This window comes from Bombina bombina, chromosome 6, assembly GCF_027579735.1.
Source record: "Bombina bombina isolate aBomBom1 chromosome 6, aBomBom1.pri, whole genome shotgun sequence".
In the NCBI taxonomy this organism is placed as follows: domain Eukaryota; kingdom Metazoa; phylum Chordata; class Amphibia; order Anura; family Bombinatoridae; genus Bombina; species Bombina bombina.
In genome coordinates, this window is record NC_069504.1 from 295,333,620 (window position 1) to 295,349,859 (window position 16,240).

Here is a 16,240-nt window from a genome sequence, read left to right on the forward strand (position 1 = left end):
CTCAAGGCACGACCCAGCTCCAGGACTGATGTGGAGATGTTTAGTAAATCTGACTTCTCTAGATTTAATTGAAAGTTGGAGACTTGTTTATAATCTGCAAATTCTTTCAGAACGCTTGGGGGAGGAGAGAGTCAAAAGGATATCATCCGCGTACATGTACAATTTATACTCCCTCCCCCCTACCTCCACGCCCGAGATCGAAGTGTTGTTTCTTATTTTCTGCGCTAGGACCTCGACGGAAATGGCAAACAGCAGTGGTGACAATGGGCACCCCTGTCTTGTTCCATTATAAATTTGGAAAGGTTTTGAAAGGATCCCACTGACCTTTACCTGTGCCGAAGGATGTGAATATAGCGAAAATACTTTATTGATAAATTTAGGGCCAAATTGCATGCGTGACAGAGTGGCCCTGAGAAAATCCCAGTCCACCCTGTCAAACGCTTTTTCTGCATCGGTTGAGATAAGCATCATGGGAATCTGCTTATATTTTTCATGCACGATAAGTTGGACTAATTTGATCGTATTATCCCAAGCTTCACGTCTGGGCACAAATCCCACTTGATCCGGTGAGATCAATTTAGGAAGGAATCTATTAAGGCGCTTTACTAATATTTTTGCAAATAATTTCACATCCACATTCATAAGTGAAATGGGCCTGAAGTTTTCAGGTTTGTTAATTTTTTTCCCTGGCTTGGGTAATACTGTTATGTGGGCTGTTAACATAGATGGAATGAAGCCATTCATGCGCTCCAGAGAGTTAAATAAATCTGCTAGATGCAGTGTCAAGATTGGGGGATACTGTTTATAGTACTTGGCACTAAAGCCATCTGGGCCTGGGCTTTTTCCCCCTAGCATATCCTCAACTGCCCTTGCTACTTCCTAAACTGAAATAGGTTCCTCAAGAGAGGAAGCCTCTTCTGGTGTTAGGATTGTGAGATTCGCCTCTTTAATGTAAGTTTGGGTTCTCTGGTTATCTTGGCCTGTATGGGTGTCTGTTTTATCAATATTATAGAGTGCGCTATAATATGAGTGGAATGTGTCCGCAATAGCGGCAGAAGAGGTCTGTGATCTACTTGTCGTGTCAGTCATATTGTGTACGTGTGCTTGGAGGTGCTTTCTCTTCAATGCCCTTGCAAGTAATTTCCCTGCTTTATCGCTATGTTCTTAGTACAACTGTTTTAAATGTAAGGCATTTCCTTGATGCTCCTCTTTCAAAAGGATTTTAATATTTTCTCTAGCTTGTGTGAGTTTTAGTGATAAGCTTGTGTTGGAGGGTTCTTTTTTGTGCGCTGCTTCCAGGATTTTAACTTGTTGTATGAGATTATCAAATTTTACTCTATTTTGTTTGAGCAGTTTCACTCTTTGCTGTATAAGGACCCCCCTTATAACACATTTATGCTCCTCCCAGACAGTAACATCAGCAATGTCAGGGGAACAGTTTAAGTTAAAGTATTCTTTTAATGCTTTCTCCATGTCTAAATGCACTATAGGATTATCAAGTATGTAGTCATATTATTTCCACATGAACAGTCTATCTGGGGGAGTGCTCCAAGAAAGGTTGCAGTGTATGGGAGCGTGATCTGACCACGTGATTTGGTGTACCCCTGCCAATTGTAAGGAGGCTAGACTTATTTGGTCCAGAAAGAAATAATCTATGCAAGAATAAGTCTGGTGGGGATGCGAAAAGAAGGTAAAGTTTTGAGCTGATGTAAAATTCTCCATGAGTCATGTACTGCCAACTCCACCAGATCTCTATTCACTTGTTTAGTTATTGTCTTGGGGACTGCCGATCTGCCCCTGGAAGTATTAAGGGGATCCAGAGGTATGTTAAAATCTCCCCCATGACCAAAGCACCTCTTCTAAGGTCTAGTATTTTATTGGTGACATGTTTGATAAAAGTATGCTGCTGTGTATTAGGGGAGTAAATGTTAACTAAGGTTGTTACTTTCCCCAGTAGGGTACCCACCAGTATGATGTATCTCCCCTCTGGGTCTTTATCTTCCTGAAAGGGGACTGAGGCTTTAAAGATTATACCGAAACCATTTCTTTTGTTAGGACCAGAAGCAAAGTATGCTAAGGGGTACCTGGAGTTACAACATCTTGGTTCGTGGCCTCTTTTAAAGTGAGTTTCCTGTAAAAAAGGCTATATCACTTCTCAACCTTGTAAGTTCCCTCACCACTGCCGAACATTTTTTAGGAATGTTTAAACCCTTAGTATTAAGTGAGGTAAAGGTTAATTGCCCGCCAGCCACCACCATTGTCTTGGAGGGAGAGAGTGGAGGACTGCAAAATGAAGAACCAAAAACAAAAATAATTAATTTATAAAAAAAGAAAAATGTTGTTCAGAGTAAAAAATTAATGAAGAGAAAACAAATCACCCAAAAACAATTATGTCAAAAGATCTTCTAACAGCCAGTTAGTGGTGGAATCGGTATTTAGAACATAAATGAAGTTAAATATATATGAGGGTTGTATCCTCAAACCCGTTCTATCTTATATGAATTAAAATGTATATAGGATTAATATCTGTACATGGCTCTTCTAGCTATGTCAGGGGCAAACTTGATATGACCCCTGGCTCCCATTCTTAAAAACATCCTGTTAATTGTAGGATAAGTATATCAGTATTTTGATAAAGAGTCTATGGGGCCTATCTTTCAAGCTCTGAATGGAGCTTGATGCCCCGTGTTTCTGGCGAGCCTGCAGGCTCGCCAGAAACAGCAGTTATGAAGCAGCGGTCACAAAGACCGCTGCTCCATAACCCGTACGCCTGCTCTGAGCAGACGGACAGACATCACCGGAAATCAACCCAATCAAGTACTATCGGGTTGATTGACACCTCCCTGGCCGCGAGTCTGCAGGGGGCGCTGTTGCACCAGCAGCTCTTGTGAGTTGCTGGTGCAATGCTGAATATGGAGAGCGTATTGCTCTCCGTATTCAGCGAGGTCTGGCAGACCTGATCCGCACTGTCGGATCAGGTCCGCCAGAGCTTGTTAAATATAGGCCTCAGTGTAAAAGTGGATAATGATCATTTTGAATGTTTCTAAAAATTTGTTTCACTTCTTTGTCCCCAATAAACCTGGGGAGCCCCACTTAGGGGGTCGGCAGTGCATGCTGTCCGTCAAGGTGTTCAATGGTTAGATTAAGAGTTTCAATAAGAGGGTCATGTAAAAGGCAAGACCCACATACCCAATAACATTAAAGATTATTAACATTTCACATAACATTATAACATCTAATAACCTAAAAGGAGCATAACTGTTAGCAACGGTATTCATTGTTGCCGGCAGACCCATCACAAAAGAGTACTGTAAGTATAGTAGGAGTAATTCTAGGTGACTCTAGGTATGACTATACCCGGAGCAAATTTTACTTTACCACCATCTCAAATATGTGACTACATGCACATATTTATGCAGGAAAATACAATATTAAATTTCACACCTCAAATGTAAGTTGACCTCAGCTCTTAATAGTGGTGGCTAATAACGCTGTATAGTGATCCCCCAGACCGAGGTCTCCCCACTCTGCTCTAGACCCATGGGCCCATATGGGGCACCTCTTTTTTAAATAGCTTGGGGAACCTAGGATGTGTAAAGAAATCTAACAAGGGATAGCAAACATACAGTAAGACCTGCATTATCACTTTCTGCAAATATTCCAAAATGTTCATGCCTCAGTGTTGCAGTAAACATTTCTATCACTGTTTTGTTCTGGAACATCTCAGAATATCCTCTTTGTCCTGAAAGTTCAGAAATGTTATGATCACGTCCCTCAGCGGAGCTTTAGGTGGGGGTCTGGGTTTCAAAGCTCTGTGAGCCCTTTCTATTATTACCTCTGCAGAGGAGGGTGATCCCTTCAAAGTTCTAAATAGGTCTTGCAGGTACCCCAGGAGAGCATTTGGTGCCACTGATTCAGGTATGCCCCTGATCCGGATATTATTGTGTCTGTTCCTATTATATAAGTCTTCGACTTTCTCCATCAGATAGAATATAGCATCGTCATGCTCTTGAAGTGTGTTTGTCACTTTTTTGACAGTGCCTACCATCTCTTCTTGTTTCACCTCTATGTGCTGTACTTTTTGCGACAAGGTTATAATATCTTTTTTCAAGTCCCCAAAAAGTTGGCGTACCTCCACTAGCACTGCTTGTATATCATCCTTTGAAGCAAGTTGCCTAAGATGTGCTTTGGTAACCATTTCAGACACCTCATTCTGTGGCTCAAGCTGCTGCTCATTGGACTAAAGCATAGCAAAGGACCCCTGTACTTCAGCACTGCTACTGTATCATGGCAGATGATCTAAGGGGCTTGTCTGCTTTAGTGTTTTTCCTCTGCGACATCTATGTAACCTGACGGCTTGATATATGGTGAGCCATGAGAGGCAGGGACGCCCTGCCCTAATATAAGTAATATGAGTAGTAGTTTTTTCTTATGGGATACCTTTGTGAATTTCAATGACAGATGTGTTGCAGACAGTGAGTTCCCTGTGTGTAGGGCAGTTTCTCAGAAGTGTTAGAAGACCTTTATTACCCCACTGCTACTTTATTAACTAGCAAGAAAATTACAGTGGAACCCTCAAGCCCTAGTCCTTTTGCAATGTGCCCCTTCCGTTTTTCTTAGTAATAACATTTTTAGGTCCACACACAGCTAACTTTCAAATGTATTTACAATGGTGAGTCTGCTGTCTTTATAAATTACTGGGCCCCTTCAGCTTCCTTGAACCTTCTTCTGACCCTCTCAGCCTGTTTTTGCCATTCTACTGCCTAATGCATTGGTCGCTGAACTGACGTCTATTTTGCTAGATCTTCCTCTCGCTGTGTACAGCTCTCGACATTAGCGGTTCCACTTTTTCTGCAGCCCTCAGCTAGGCTCACTCCGAACCAAGGCTGCCCCAATATGGCGGTTGCTGCCGTTTCAGGTATTCAAATGGGGCTCCCTTATTATTTGCCCCATCGGGAGGTTTGCTCTGACAGGTATTGGGCTCCGGATGATGTTCCCTGTTAGCTGGTGTTCCCGGTCATTCCCTTTCCTATGCGGTGCAACCTTTTGCATGGGTGAGGTATCCTCTGCTCCACCAAGCCTCAGTTATTCTCCGCTCAGCAGAGGGCAAAGACGAAGATCCTCTAAGTAGCTAAGGGATATTTCTCCTTATTGTTATCAGCCCTAAATAAGTATACGGGAGGAGATAGTCACCTAATTTTGTGCCTATAACAGGTTTGAGGCCTAGGAGCTAGGTAAGCAATCAGCCATCATCCAGCGTGGCCAAGCTCCGCCCCCTCCATATATTCAACTTTTAATAAAAAAATATATATAATGTAATGTAATATTAATAAAAAGTTTTTAAAAGGTTTAAGAGTGACTTGGTATATATCAAGGTGTTTGACTGGAAAGGGCTCCAATGTGTAAAAATACAGCTATTACAAGCAATCTACTTGACTAATTGAAGACACTAATATAGCTACTACAACATACTATATATATACATATATATATATATATATATGTGTGTGTGTGTGTGTGTATGTGTGCCTGTATGCATGTCTGTATATGTTTTATATTTGTGTAAACATAAGTATTTATGTGTTTATATCTATAAATATGTTTGTACACACATAACTAAATATATGCACATATACACCTAAATGCATATTTATACACATATATGCACATATATAAACATTTATGGGTCGATTTATGAAGCAGCGGAAACTTCTTCTGACCCACTCCGCTTCAGGTGCTCCTTAACTCGTCCGCCACCTCTGTGGCAGTGGACAGCAATCAGACCGATCGGTTAAGAACGGGTTGATTGACACCCCCTGCTGCAGTGGATCATGTCCACTCGCACTTTGATAATTCGGCCCCTTAGAGCTCTTCTCTGTCAAATACCTTAAAATGAGCAATGTTATTTCATTCACTTTTAAACTGTTTTAAATGCCTATGTTCTTCACTTAGAAAAAAAGTTCTTTTTTTTAAATAAATATTTCTCTATATCTCTGTATATACTATATATCTATATGTATCTGTATATTGTATATATTTTATATATATCTTTATTTATCTGTATATATTCATATAGATATATAGGTATAGAAATATATTTTACAAAAAATAATCAGATTTATAAAGAAATATCTGTTGAAAAATAAAAAGAACATTTTCTTCTATGTGAAGGACATAGGAATCTGAAATATTCCTAACACACCTTCAGGATTAGCGCAGCTGATTTAGCACATTGTTGGGTTAGCACACGTATGATAACATATATATAGTTTACGATAACATTGTTTTTTTGTGGAACAACAGTAGAAGTATATGGGGTAAAGAAATTAGCACAGTCACAATAAGACCTAAGTTCTGGAAATAGCGTGCTTGTACTATGGTCCAAAATGTTTATTTAAGAAAAATAAAGCAACATTACACTATACATTCATTATTTAGTGTCTGCTTCCAGAGAGGCTGCATTACATCCAACATAATTAAATATGATAACATTTACCTAAATGTGCATCTTTCTAGCACAAGGTAAATTACACCTCTTTACTGAGGCCTTGCGACAATTAACAAATGCAACTAGTAATACGATTTTGTATGCTAATCCAACTAGGGTTTACCAAGTAGAATTGCATCACTTAATGGAAAATGGTTTGGAACAAGGCTTCTGTGAGATGAGCACCCCACGTGTTTTACCACCTTCCCAAAGTAAAAAAGTCTTTATAGGATTTTAAGGGTAGACCTATTGTTAGTGGCATTCATTCTCTCTTTGAACATCTTTACCAATCCAAGATGGGTTCTGGAGTCCTTTATATTTTGTCTCCCAAGTTTTTTGTGGGGTGCCAAACATTTCCTAATATTTTGCAATCTTACATTTGTAACAGTTGATGCTACTACTTTGTATTCATCTATTTCACATGAAAAAGATTTAGAAGCTAAAAGTTTGTTTTATTTCTTAATTATTTTTTTTATGAGTCACAAATTTTTGTTGAAAGATTTATTAAATATTTATTTATTTTTTTATTTTTTTGTATCTCTAGAGATGTGAGACAGCTATTGGGGAAAAGTTTGTTCCCTCATAGAAAACCTTTATATAAAATGGTGGATCTCTCCAACATCTATGGAGTTTTATAAGCACTTTATCACCCTGTCAAATAAATATAAAGTCACCACCAATAGACACAAAGGCCTAGATTTGGAGTTTGGCGGTAAAAGGGCTGTTAACGCTCCGCGGGCTTTTTTCTGGCCGCACCATAAAATTAACTCTGGTATCGAGAGTTCAAACAAATGCTGCGTTAGGCTCCAATAAAAGAGCGTAGAGCATTTTTACCGCAAATGCAACTCTCGATACCAGAGTTGCTTACGGACGCGGCCGGCCTCAAAAACGTGCTCGTGCACGATTCCCCCATAGGAAACAATGGGGCTGTTTGAGCTGAAAAAAAACCTAACACCTGCAAAAAAGCAGCGTTCAGCTCCTAACGCAGCCCCATTGTTTCCTATGGGGAAACACTTCCTACGTCTGCACCTAACACTCTAACATGTACCCCGAGTCTAAACACCCCTAGCCTTACACTTATTAACCCCTAATCTGCCGCCCCCGCTATCGCTGACCCCTGCATATTTTTTTAAACCCCTAATCTGCCGCTCCGTAAACCGCCGCCACCTACGTTATCCCTATGTACCCCTAATCTGCTACCCCTAACACCGCCGACCCCTATATTATATTTATTAACCCCTAACCTGCCCCCCACAACGTCGCCGACACCTGCCTACACTTATTAACCCCTAATCTGCCGAGCGGACCTGAGCGCTACTATAATAAAGTTATTAACCCCTAATCCGCCTCACTAACCCTATCATAAATAGTATTAACCCCTAATCTGCCCTCCCTAACATCGCCGACACCTAACTTCAATTATTAACCCCTAATCTTCCGATCGGAGCTCACCGCTATTCTAATAAATGGATTAACCCCTAAAGCTAAGTCTAACCCTAACACTAACACCCCCCTAAATTAAATATAATATTTATCTAACGAAATAAATTAACTCTTATTAAATAACTTATTCCTATTTAAAGCTAAATACTTACCTGTAAAATAAATCCTAATATAGCTACAATATAAATTATAATTATATTATAGCTATTTTAGGATTAATATTTATTTTACAGGCAACTTTGTTATTATTTTAACCAGGTAAAATAGCTATTAAATAGTTAAGAACTATTTAATAGTTACCTAGTTAAAATAATAACAAATTTACCTGTAAAATAAATCCTAACCTAAGATATAATTAAACATAACACTACCCTATCAATAAAATAATTAAATAAACTACCTACAATTACCTACAATTAACCTAACACTACACTATCAATAAATTAATTAAACACAATTCCTACAAATAAATACAATTAAATAAACTAGCTAAAGTACAAAAAATAAAAAAGAACTAAGTTACAGAAAATAAAAAAATATTTACAAACATAAGAAAAATATTACAACAATTTTAAACTAATTACACCTACTCTAAGCCCCCTAATAAAATAACAAAGCCCCCCAAAATAAAAAATTCCCTACCCTATTCTAAATTAAAAAAGTTACAAGCTCTTTTACCTTACCAGCCCTGAACAGGGCCCTTTGCGGGGCATGCCCCAAGAAGTTCAGCTCTTTTGCCTGTAAAAAAAAACATACAATACCCCCCCCCAACATTACAACCCACCACCCACATACCCCTAATCTAACCCAAACCCCCCTTAAATAAACCTAACACTAAGCCCCTGAAGATCTTCCTACCTTGTCTTCACCATCCAGGTATCACCGATCCGTCCTGGCTCCAAGATCTTCATCCAACCCAAGCGGGGGTTGGCGATCCATAATCCGGTCCAGAAGAGGCTCCAAAGTCTTCCTCCTATCCGGCAAGAAGAGGACATCCGGACCGGCAAACATCTTCTCCAAGCGGCATCTTCGATCTTCTTCCATCCGGAGCGAAGCGGCAGGATCCTGAAGACCTCCAGCGCGGAACATCCATCCGGACCGACGACTGAACGACGAATGACTGTTCCTTTAAGGGATGTCATCCAAGATGGCGTCCCTCGAATTCCGATTGGCTGATAGGATTCTATCAGCCAATCGGAATTAAGGTAGGAATTTTCTGATTGGCTGATGGAATCAGCCAATCAGAATCTAGTTCAATCCGATTGGCCGATCCAATCAGCCAATCAGATTGAGCTCGCATTCTATTGGCTGATCGGAACAGCCAATAGAATGCGAGCTCAATCTGATTGGCTGATTGGATCAGCCAATCGGATTGAACTTGATTCTGATTGGCTGATTCCATCAGCCAATCAGAAAATTCCTACCTTAATTCCGATTGGCTGATAGAATCCTATCAGCCAATCGGAATTCGAGGGACGCCATCTTGGATGACGTCCCTTAAAGGAACAGTCATTCGTCGTTCAGTCGTCGGTCCGGATGGATGTTCCGCGCTGGAGGTCTTCAGGATCCTGCCGCTTCGCTCCGGATGGAAGAAGATCGAAGATGCCGCTTGGAGAAGATGTTTGCCGGTCCGGATGTCCTCTTCTTGCCGGATAGGAGGAAGACTTTGGAGCCTCTTCTGGACCGGATTATGGATCGCCAACCCCCGCTTGGGTTGGATGAAGATCTTGGAGCCAGGACGGATCGGTGATACCTGGATGGTGAAGACAAGGTAGGAAGATCTTCAGGGGCTTAGTGTTAGGTTTATTTAAGGGGGGTTTGGGTTAGATTAGGGGTATGTGGGTGGTGGGTTGTAATGTTGGGGGGGGGGTATTGTATGTTTTTTTTTACAGGCAAAAGAGCTGAACTTCTTGGGGCATGCCCCGCAAAGGGCCCTGTTCAGGGCTGGTAAGGTAAAAGAGCTTGTAACTTTTTTAATTTAGAATAGGGTAGGGAATTTTTTATTTTGGGGGGCTTTGTTATTTTATTAGGGGGCTTAGAGTAGGTGTAATTAGTTTAAAATTGTTGTAATATTTTTCTTATGTTTGTAAATATTTTTTTATTTTCTGTAACTTAGTTCTTTTTTATTTTTTGTACTTTAGCTAGTTTATTTAATTGTATTTATTTGTAGGAATTGTGTTTAATTAATTTATTGATAGTGTAGTGTTAGGTTAATTGTAGGTAGTTTATTTAATTATTTTATTGATAGGGTAGTGTTATGTTTAATTATATCTTAGGTTAGGATTTATTTTACAGGTAAATTTGTTATTATTTTAACTAGGTAACTATTAAATAGTTCTTAACTATTTAATAGCTATTTTACCTGGTTAAAATAATAACAAAGTTGCCTGTAAAATAAATATTAATCCTAAAATAGCTATAATATAATTATAATTTATATTGTAGCTATATTAGGATTTATTTTACAGGTAAGTATTTAGCTTTAAATAGGAATAATTTATTTAATAAGAGTTAATTTATTTCGTTAGATAAAAATTATATTTAATTTAGGGGGGTGTTAGTGTTAGGGTTAGACTTAGCTTTAGGGGTTAATACATTTATTAGAATAGCGGTGAGCTCCGGTCGGCAGATTAGGGGTTAATAATTGAAGTTAGGTGTCGGCGATGTTAGGGAGGGCAGATTAGGGGTTAATACTATTTATGATAGGGTTAGTGATGCGGATTAGGGGTTAATAACTTTATTATAGTAGCGCTCAGGTCCGCTCGGCAGATTAGGGGTTAATAAGTGTAGGCAGGTGTCTGCGACGTTGAGGGGGGCAGATTAGGGGTTAATAAATATAATATAGGGGTCGGCGATGTTAGGGCAGCAGATTAGGGGTACATAGGGATAACGTAGGTGGCGGCGATTTGCGGTCGGAAGATTAGGGGTTAATTATTTTAAGTAGCTGGCGGCGACGTTGTGGGGGGCAAGTTAGGGGTTAATAAATGTAATACAGGGGTCGGCGGGGTTAGGGGCAGCAGATTAGGGGTACATAAGTATAACGTAGGTGGCGGTCGGCAGATTAGGGGTTAAAAATTTTAATCGAGTGGCGGCGGTGTGGGGGGACCTCGGTTTAGGGGTACATAGGTAGTTTATAGGTGTTAGTGTACTTTAGGGTACAGTAGTTAAGAGCTTTATAAACCGGCGTTAGCCAGAAAGCTCTTAACTCCTGCTATTTTCAGGCGGCTGGAATCTTGTCGTTAGAGCTCTAACGCTCACTTCAGAAACGACTCTAAATACCAGCGTTAGAAAGATCCCATTGAAAATATAGGCTACGCAAATGGCGTAGGGGGATCTGCGGTATGGAAAAGTCGCGGCTGAAAAGTGAGCGTTAGACCCTTTAATCACTGACTCCAAATACCAGCGGGCGGCCAAAACCAGCGTTAGGAGCCTCTAACGCTGGTTTTGACGGCTACCGCCGAACTCCAAATCTAGGCCTATGTGATTGCATTTCTTGAGTGGATCAATTCCAATTGTTTTCATAATTTATTCACTCATGAATTTAACAGAAATAATACTAATTATTTTGATATAACTTTTAAAGGTTAAAGGGATACTAAAATTTTAAGCAATTTTATAATTTACTCCTATTATCAATTTGTCTTTGTTCTCTTGCGTTCTTTATTTAAAAAACAGCAATGTAAAGCTTAGGAGCCGGCCCATTTTAGGTTCAGCACCCTGGATAGCGGTTGCTTATTGGTGGCTACATTTAGCCACCAATAAGCAAGAGTAACACAGGTTCTGAGTAGGAATGGGTGAATGTTTCTAAAAATTTGAAATTTAAAACGAATTTCGATACATTTGTTCGTTCAAATCGAATTTTGAATGTTTATATAACATTCTAACATTCTATTTTCAAATTTTCAATTTCGAATTTTTGAATAAAATTAGAAAATATTTGTTTGAATAATAGAATGTTTAGCTATGTATTCATACAATTTCGAAATGTAATATTCGAATTTAAATTAGACATTCGAATTCGAATGTAAGATTCAATTTCAAAAAAGTATTTCTAGTTTACAACTGTGCTTAATAAATGTAATATTCAAATTTGAATGTGACATTCGAATTCGAAATAGTATTTCCAGTCTAATACTGTGTTTTATAAATGTAATTTTCAAATTCGATTGTGACATTGAAATTCAAAATAGTATTTCTAGTCTTATACTGTGATTTATAGATGTAATATTCGAATTCGAATGTGACATTTGAATTCAAAATAGTATTTCTAGTTTACAACTGTGATTAATAAATGTAATATTCGAATTTGAATGCTACATTCGAATTCGACTGTAACATTCAAATTCGAAATAGTATTTCTAGTCTAATACTGTGTTATATAAATGTCATTTTCAAATTTGAATGTGACATTCAAATTCAAATGTGACATTCAAATTCAAAATAGTATTTCTAGTCTTATACTGTGTTTTTATAAATGTAATTTTCTAATTCGATTGTGACATGCAAATTCGAATGTGACATTCGAAAAAGTATTTCTAGTTTACAACTGTGTAATATTTGAATTTGAATGCTACATTTAAATTTGAATGTAACATTCAAATTCAAAATAATTTTTCTAGTCTAATACTGTGTTTTATAAATGCAATATTCGAATTCGAATGTGACATTTAAATTCAAAATAGTGGGCTCCATTACATATGTGGCGTCGCCCGCAAAAGTCAGCTGTTTTTTGTGCGGGTTTGGTATCCTATATACAGCGCTGCATATAAATGCGGGACGTATATTTCACCCGTCGCAGGCAATTTTTACTCCCATAGGCTAACATGGGACCGCATCGTAAATCGGTATCCAATATCCAGCGCAAGGACTTACGTGGCGAAAATGGAGAAATCTTACTCCATTTTTACCTCGCCATAAAAGGCAGCTGTATCAAGCCTTGCGCTGAGTATGGAAGCACCGTAACTCCCGAAAATGCCTGCAAAAATAAACTAACACCTAACGCATGTGCAATGTCTATCTACCTGTCAACCGCAATCCCCCACCGCAATAACTAATAAACTGTATTAACCCTTATATCCGCCATCAAACCCACACCGCAAGTAATAACTCAATTAACCCCTAAATCCGCCATCAAACCCACACCGCAAGTAATAACTCAATTAACCCCTAAATCCGCCAACCCCAACATCACAAACTACCTATTAAAACTATTAACCCTTAATCCGCCATTAACCCACAATGCATTAAACCTATTAAGGTATTAACCCCTAAACCGCCATAGCCCACAACGCAATAAGCCTATTAAAATATTAACCTCTAAACCGCCATAGCCCACAATGCAATAAACCTATTAAAGTATTAACCTCTAATCTGCCATAACCCACAACGCAATAAACCTATTAAAGTATTAACCTCTAAACCGCCATAGCCCACAATGCAATAAATCTATTAAAGTATTAACCCCTAAACCGCCATAGCCCACAACGCAATAAACCTAACCCCTAACCTAACCCCCCCTAACATAACATCCCCTAACCTAACACCCTCTAAATGAACTAAAATTACATAATTTACTAAATACTAAAGTTACTATTAAATTAAAAAACTAACACTACTTTAAAAATACAAATAAACTAAGTATAAATTAAAGGGGCAGTCTAATCAAAATTCTGGAGTAGACTGTCCCTTTAAGCTAGATTACAAAAAATAATAAAGAAAATTACAAAATTTTTAAAAAATTACACCTAATCCCTATGAAAATAAAAAAGCCCCCCCAAAAATAAAAACACCCCCTAATCTAATAAACCACCAGTAGCCCTTAAAAGGGCTTTTTTGCAGGGCATTGATCCTCACCTGTCCTGAAGTCCGGTGGAGAAGGTCCTGTTCCAGATGGTGAAGTCTTCTTCCAAGTGGCGAACTCATCTTTCTTCTTCCAGGAACCAGCCGGCGCGGAGTGGAGGGCGGAGTTGAAGACCGATGACCACAGAGCTGAAGACCGGCGACTCTGGAACTGAAGACCGGTGACTCTGGAACTGAAGACCAGCGACCGCGGAGCCATGGAGCGTGGAGGATCCTCTTCATACGATCTCCGCCGTTCACTGAATAGGAATTCAAGGTATGTGATTAAATTGAATAGCCAATAGAATTTCAGTAGCTCTTATCCTATTGGCTGATTTGAACAGCCAATAGGATTTCAGTAGTTATCATCTGATTGGCTGATTTGAATTTGAAGGCTCAAATAAGCCAATAGGAATTCAAGGGACGCCATTTTTAATTGCGTACCTTGAATTCCTATTTAGTGTACGGCGGAGATCGTATGAAGAGGATCCTCCACGCTCCATGGCTCCGCGGTCGCCGGTCTTCAGTTCCAGAGTCGCTGGTCTTCAGCCCCACGGTCATCGGTCTTTAACTCCGCCCTCCGCTCCGCGTCGGCTGGTTCCTGGAAGAAGAAAGATGAGGTCGCCGCTTGGAAGAAGACTTCACCGCCTGGAACAGGACCTTCTCTGCCGGTCTTCAGGACAGGTGCGGAGCACTTTGGGGTTAGACTTTTTTACGTTTTTTTTGGGGGGGTCTATTTTATTTAGATAAGGTGGCAATGGGTAGTTTAGGGTTTTTAGTGTTCATTTTTTTGGGGGGTTTACTGTTGGGGGGGGGCTTTGTGTATTTGTTTTGCAAAAGAGCTGATTATCTTGGGGCAATGCCCTGCAAAAAGCCCTTTTAAGGGCTACTGGTAGTTTATTAGATTAGGGGGTGTTTTTATTTTGGGTGGGCTTTTTATTTTCATAGGGATTAGGTGTATTTTTTTTTTAATTTTGTAATTTTCTTTATTATTTTCTGTAATCTTAGATTTCTTTTATTTTCTGTAATTCTATCTTAAAGGGACAGTCTACTCCAGAAGTTTGATTAGACTGCCTCTTTAATTTATACTTAGTGTTTTTTTATTTTTAAAGTAGTGTTAGTTTTTTGTTATTTAAGAGTAACTTTAGTATTTTGTAAATTAGATAATTTTGGTTCATTTAGGGGGCGTTAGGTTAGGGGGGTTAGGTTAGGGGTTAGGTTTATTGTGTTGTGGGCTATGGCGGTTTAGAGGTTAATACTTTAATAGGTTTATTGCGTTTTGGGCTATGGCAGTTTAGAGGTTAATACTTTAAAAGGTTTATTGCGTTGTGGGCTATGGCGGTTTAGAGGTTAATACTTTAATAGGTTTATTGCGTTGTGGGATACTGGCTGATTAAGGGTTAATAGTTTTAATAGGTAGTTTACGATATTGGGGTTGGTGGATTTAGGGATTAATAATTTAGTTATTACTTGCAGTGTGGGTTTAATGGCGGATATAAGGGTTAATACAGTTTATTAGTTATTGCGGTGGGGGATTACGGTTGACAAGTAGATAGACATTGCGCATGCGTTAGGTGTTAGTTTATTTTTGCAGGCATTTTCGGAAGTTACGGCGCTCCCATACTCAGCGCAAGGCTTGCTACGGCTGCCTTTTATGTCATCCAGTCCTTGCGCTGGATATTGGATACTGATTTATGACAAGGTCCCATGTTAGCTTATGGGAGTAAAAATTGCGGGTGACGGGTGAAATATACGTGCATAACTTGTATGTTACTCCATATATGTGATACCAAAATAGCGCAAAAAACGGCGTCTCTGCATATTGGATCGAGCCCAAGACTTTTAGGGTGTTACTTTTGTAACAGACTATATTGAACACTATTCAGATATTTGTATATATACAGGGAGTGCAGAATTATTAGGCAAATGAGTATTTTGACCATATCATCCTCTTTATGCATGTTGTCTTACTCCAAGCTGTATAGGCTCGAAAGCCTACTACCAATTAAGCATATTAGGTGATGTGCATCTCTGTAATGAGAAGGGGTGTGGTCTAATGACATCAACACCCTATATCAGGTGTGCATAATTATTAGGCAACTTCCTTTCCTTTGTCAAAATGGGTCAAAAGAAGGACTTGACAGGCTCAGAAAAGTCAAAAATAGTGAGATATCTTGCAGAGGGATGCAGCACTCTTAAAATTGCAAAGCTTCTGAAGCGTGATCATCGAACAATCAAGCGTTTCATTCAAAATAGTCAACAGGGTCGCAAGAAGCGTGTGGAAAAACCAAGGCGCAAATTAACTGCCCATGAACTGAGAAAAGTCAAGCGTGCAGCTGCCAAGATGCCACTTGCCACCAGTTTGGCCATATTTCAGAGCTGCAACATCACTGGAGTGCCCAAAAGCACAAGGTGTGCAATACTCAGAGACATGGCCAAGGTAAGAAAGGCTGAAAGACGACCACCACTGAA